The sequence below is a fragment of the Egretta garzetta genome, unplaced genomic scaffold, assembly GCF_000687185.1.
Source record: "Egretta garzetta isolate BGI_Z169 unplaced genomic scaffold, ASM68718v1 scaffold447, whole genome shotgun sequence".
Lineage (NCBI taxonomy): Eukaryota > Metazoa > Chordata > Aves > Pelecaniformes > Ardeidae > Egretta > Egretta garzetta.
In genome coordinates, this window is record NW_009260397.1 from 704,005 (window position 1) to 710,045 (window position 6,041).

A 6,041-nucleotide genomic window follows, 5' to 3' on the forward strand; every position below is an offset into this window, starting at 1 on the left:
CATCACTGAAAAAAAAGGAAAAACACAAGGCGGGGTATTAATTGAGGATATCAGAAAATATTTTCTGTAGTTACAAAGGTCTGTAAACAGCTTCTTACCCCTCTGTCATTTATAGGATTAAAAAAAAAACAAATCCAACCACCACCACATACATTACTTAAAATTGCCATCCTTTAAAATTTCTTCAAATAATGGAGAAAAAAGCCAACTAATTTCTAAAAGGCAACACAAATATTCTTTGCAGACATTCAAGAACAACTGCTAAACAAGTCATTATTTTACCACCTGATGTATTATTTTGACAAAATACCAGGACCTTGTCATTTGAGGAAAGCTGAATGACAGGATTAATGTAATCCATGTTTGGCAAACAATGGGCCTGAGCCTGCCCAGCATCAGGCATTTTCAAAAGAATCCTCCAAACATAAGGTGGAAGAATTAAAAAAAAAAAAAACATAAAATAAAAAATTCTAAAGATAATGACTAGGAGCATTGATCAGAGAAGAGCAGAGGTACAGCAATGTGCAGGGCAGGGAGGGGACAATCAACATGGAAGCAGAAGGGGAAGCAGTAAGACGAAAAGAAGGCCTGTTGACAGAAAATTGAGGGGAAGAAAAAGAACAGGTTTGATAATAAAAAGCTTTCAGTTCCCTTCCTGTTCTTTCCCATTTACCAGCCAGAATCATGGGGGCTTACTGTCCTCTCTCTATCACACCTCTACTAAATTGGATCTAGATCTACCCTCTGGATGTCATATTGAACATGCAAGATGAAAACAAAAAAAAACAAAAAAAAAAAACCACACATTGCTAAGGACGAGGGTGGAAAAGAAGGTGCATTCTCAGGATATCAAAAAGTAGCAAGCAATGCAACTGTGAAACATGCAACGAGATAAAGACATCCTAAAACGAGTTCAGTCAGGTGAACAGCCCTATGCAAACCCTCTGGGCATTCTTGTTCTTGGAAACATTTCACTTCACTGCAAAACCTGTTCTGTTTTAAAGCAGCCTAGCAGCTACAGTCTAAATTCCACAAATAAGTTACCACGAAATACTTTCACCTTGTAATTAACATATCAACAACTTATTTCTCAGTAACTGCTGTTGCATAAGCAACTACCCTACACTTAAATGTGTGGTAGGGTAGGGATCCCCAGAAGTTTCAGCCAATCTGAAGGGGGACTTACTGTTTTCTTCCACCTGAATTTCTGCCACCTCCTGCAGAAAAAAACATGAGCAGTAAGCTGGTTCAGCTTCCTGAATTAACTCAGTAACACAGTCACAGAAGTGAGAAGAGCAGATGCTATAGCCTTAAAATGCAGAAGCCTAGGCTACCACAACTCACACCCTTACCTTGCAAACTAGTAGCCTAGTAGCATAGACCTAACTTGCCATAGTCTGCAAAGTAGAAGACAGTAGAACATGTCTACCTGCTGTAAGGCTCTCTCATGCTAGCTTGTTCGTGTGGTCTTGCAGACACTAGAAAAACACCGTCTATACGTGAAGGTTACTTAAACTGAAGTGGAGCCAGAATATAATGCAGAATAACTGTTCCTCCATGAGCAAAGAAGCCTTAAAGTGAGCTGCTCGTAAAGAAGCTCTGCTGCAGAGGAAGAAGCTATATTCAATTTTTTATTGTCACCTCCCTTTTTTAATGCTTTCCCTTTTAGAAAGGCTGCCTCTAAATTCACACTGCTCTCTGAATCCTCCTTTAACTCAGCCCCATAGTACAATGGCAATGCCTCTCATCTCAAGAGCACCAAGAACTGAGCAGGCAGAAAGCCAAGAAAAAGATTAAGCAGAGGCAAGTGAAGGAAGTAACATGTAGGTAGTACAAAGAGGCTGTGACACAGACAGTGATCAATGTGGTATCAGGAACTTGGAAAAAAAAAAAAAACACAGCAAAGAAGTTACCTAACTTTTATATGTATCTACCATTTCCTTTTGATGTTATAGAACGTGAAAGACATTTTATAATGACTGCATCAGCATTACCAATAATGCCACTCTAAGGGCTCCATGTCATATCTGTTAGCATTCCAATAAAGGTTTAGACTAGAAGGAAGAGAAAAACACACCACTTGTTCTTTGCTCATGTATCCATCTGCAATCAACATAACATTTACGTTAAAAGACTGGGAAAGTTACTAAAAAAAAAAAAAAAGCCATAGCTTTAGCATAGAGTTTAAGGATACCAAGTAACATATCATAGCCTTGCAGAACACCAAAGTCAACAAAAAACTCTGAAAATGAGACGGTACCAGCCAATTCAACCTTCACCTGCCTCATAAGCGTTTACTAAACACATCATAAGATGTACACTAAGACTCTGCCTTTTTTATTCCATGAAGAACACTCGAAGTTGAGGTTTCACAAGATGAAGCATTCAACACCAACACCAGCTTCAGGAATTCCCCCTCCATTCCCAAGAAGCTTGTTTCCAGCCCAGCAACGTGCAACCTCTCACTCGGGCCAGCTGGTCTAGTTGAATAAACTTGCAAAACACGTTCTCCTTCAAAACTATACCAGCTACCCTATCCAGTTCACACCATGACTGTGTGAAATCAGCTCTCTTCCAATGAAACAAAAGGGCACCGAGTTCCAGGGCCAACACCACATTAAGCCATGTAACAACACCAAACGCTGCTTCATGAAATAGACTATTTGATCACTGTAACACTCAGTTCAACAAATGTTTCTTGCTTAAAACAAAGCAGAAGTGATACCCTCCAGCAGAGGTGACTAGGTAAGAAGCCGCCCCTTCCAAGTTATGCCAGTACAACTGTCTGTGTGGCTGTGCCATCAGCAGTACTGAAGAACAACCTAGGTTAAAAATAACCACTTTTCCCAAGTTATTTTTAACTTTGGGAGATTTCCCTATCAGGGTCACTGCATGGCAACCCAAACACTTGCAATGAAGACATACTACAGAGGCAGCAGCTTCTTCAGTTCACAGTTGTGTCAAAATAAGCATTTATAAAACGCATCCCTCACTTTCTACAGTCCCAGGAAGGGAGAAACATCTGCCTTCTTGGCCTTTTTTGCCCCAATTCTCATCAGACAACCTAGGCTGGAATATAAAATTCAGGCTGCTTTATGAACTGGTTTTGTGAAATGTTTCATAAAGAGCAGCAATGCAGATATCTTCCTTTTTTTTTCCCCTCCCTCACTCAAAAAAAAAACTTTAGGTGATCCACTGATCTCCTGCCTGCTTGTTCCTCAGTCTCCACCTCTACCCCCTTTCACATGCTCTCCACAATCTCATCCTTATTTCTGTTCACACATGTTCTTTCTTCTCATCTAGCTGAATCATTAGCTAAATCTTAAGTAAGAACATACACATCAAAACTTCAAGAAAAAAATGAACACAAAATTAGTCAACTGTCACACAACTTAAGTTACATCCTTTCTCTACGCTCAACACTATTCCCTTCTAACATAGTCGAGAAGTTGCTTGGGGCAGGAACTGTACACAACTTTGCACTGAGTTTACCACTACACAAGCCAGTTCAGATTTGTCCTTCAAGCAATACCAACATTTAAAAACATATTACGGAAAGGCCTTTAGAAAGCAGGCTCCCAAGGCACCAGTATGTGCCTGCTCCCTGTAAGGGCCAGAATAAAGGGGTACCCTGCAAGCACAAGTATATATTCACACTCCTACATCATCGTTGTCTCCGGAACAACCTTGGATAAGCCAAAGCTGATCCCTGGTCTCAGTCATCTGAGCTCAGGTATTCCTGGATCTAGCAACAGTATGCCAGTCCTGCTTGGGCCTGCAGTCGCACAAGAACCTAATGCTGAATGGAGCTTCTTAGGTTATAAAATGCTCTCAAATGATGATAACCAAATCATACACATTGACCACTGACACATTCACTAGGATACCTACTCCACACAGCATCCCTGAAATGTTCATCCACATAATGTTACTCTTTAAAGAAAAAAAAAAAAAACAACAACAAAAAAACCAAAACTTAAATTCAGTGTTGTAAAGGAAACCCAGGTGTGAAATAGCAATACATTAAGACTTCTGTATCCAGAACCTATAACAAGGCACTCAAATGAGTTATGTGAATGGTTCCATACACTGAAGTTAACCTTTAAGACCAAGTGTTAATATTCATCTTGACAAAGAAATATCACTTGTTATTTGCAGGATGAACTGGAAGATATACTTACATATATGACAGTGTATTTTCGTAATGGTTAGGAACAACCTTCCCACAAATTAAGAAAACTTTCAGATGATTCAGATATTTAATTGAATTACCTCCCTCTTCTACCAGCTACAGTAGCCTCACTAATGGCAAAACTGGAAGCTTACGGAAAGAAATAGGAGCTTGTTGCATAGTCTTTTTAGCCAATATATTGCTTCTATTTCTCAAAAAACCTATCTATTATAAACTCTACCTCTGGCTAGCTTCACTAACATGAAACCAAGCCAAGTTGTTTTCAGATATCTAGCATATATTAATCACTTAAAAAAAAAATCCACTGTAGTCATTGTACACTTATCCCAGTAACAAGTTTGTTTGCTTTTTAAACAAGATAGTGAATATAAACATATGATGTATACCATAACACTGGATGGAACACAAGGAAGAAACACCACTTACAGACACAGTCTTAAAAAAATGGACTGTGTCAATACATCTGTAACAAAAATCATACAGATCATATACAGATATCTGCACACATACGTAAAAGACAAACAGAGGACATTTAATTCTTGTTGTGAAAAAGTAGAAATAAAAAGTTTAAGATTACTGCCATCTCTTCATATGGGATTAACCTTAAAGATTTTATTGGTCAGTAGTAGTAATTTTATTTTTTTTTTATCTCTTGCTGTAAGCTTTCATTGAAACATTTATCAGCATTGTTTATTGCTCAGAGAAAAAACAGTTACAGCCTGAGGGGCAAACACAAGAACAAAGGTTTATTGCATTAAGGTTTGTATCTGCTTACTCATATTTATTTCCTCAAAGTTACACAGCATTCAAGGGCACTTTTGTTTGCTTGTTTTGATGAAGGAGTAGAAGAGGAGGAGAAGAAAATGCAAGGGATTAATCTAATAAGATTAATGACTTTGCAGAAAGTTCAGAAAGTAAAACATCAGTTCTGAACACTAAGAAAGTTTGCACAGCTTTGACAGACACAAATTATAGTATTTCTTTCATGAATAACATAACAGTTTAATTCTGAAAGAGCACCTTAAGTAAACCCACAGCTAGGCAGTAAAACCACTTGCAGTCAAACACCATACTGTTTACGTATCATAAAAAAGACAGTCTGTTTTTAAATATTGATTCTCACAAGCAAGGCGGCAAGATCAAGCTTTTCAAGCATTCATAAATAAGGATTTCAACATTACTTTAGAAGCATTGAACAGTGCTTTCACTTCTGTAATAACTACCTTTCATAGGGTAAAAGAGCCTTCCATAAAATAGAAAAAGTATGCATAGCAACAAAGTAATTCAAGTAAAGCAACTGTTTCACAAAGAACAACTGAAAAGTCAACAAGCCAAATTGCTTTTTAATATTTTATGCATCAGATAAGAAACCAATTACAATTATGCTTGCTCTAGAAGCGAGAAAGCAAGTCCCTGTCCAAAATAACCAAAACATTAAGTCATCGACATTTTCATTTCATTTTTGATCTAAAAAAAGTCAGATGCAAGATAATAACAGTGGTTTTCATAGGACAGAATATGTCAAACTTGACAACACTATGTACATTGCCAAAATCAAAGCCCTAAAGCAGATGCTGTCAAGCAGGGCAGGAAGCCGGTATGCCTGGGGAAGAGGAAAGTGAAACGGAAAGAGGATTGGAGAAATGAAATCAAAGCGCAGGCCCGGCTACCCCCTGCACAGGCTCTGAGCAAATCCCGGTAACGAGGCCCCCTCACAGGGGGGCAGAGGAAGGGCCCGGGGGAAAGGAAACACCGGGGACCATGGACGAGCCCAGGCAGCAAGGGGAGGACCAGGAATGACTCGCAGAGGAGCGGAGACGGGTGGGACACAGCCCCAGGGGTGGGGGGA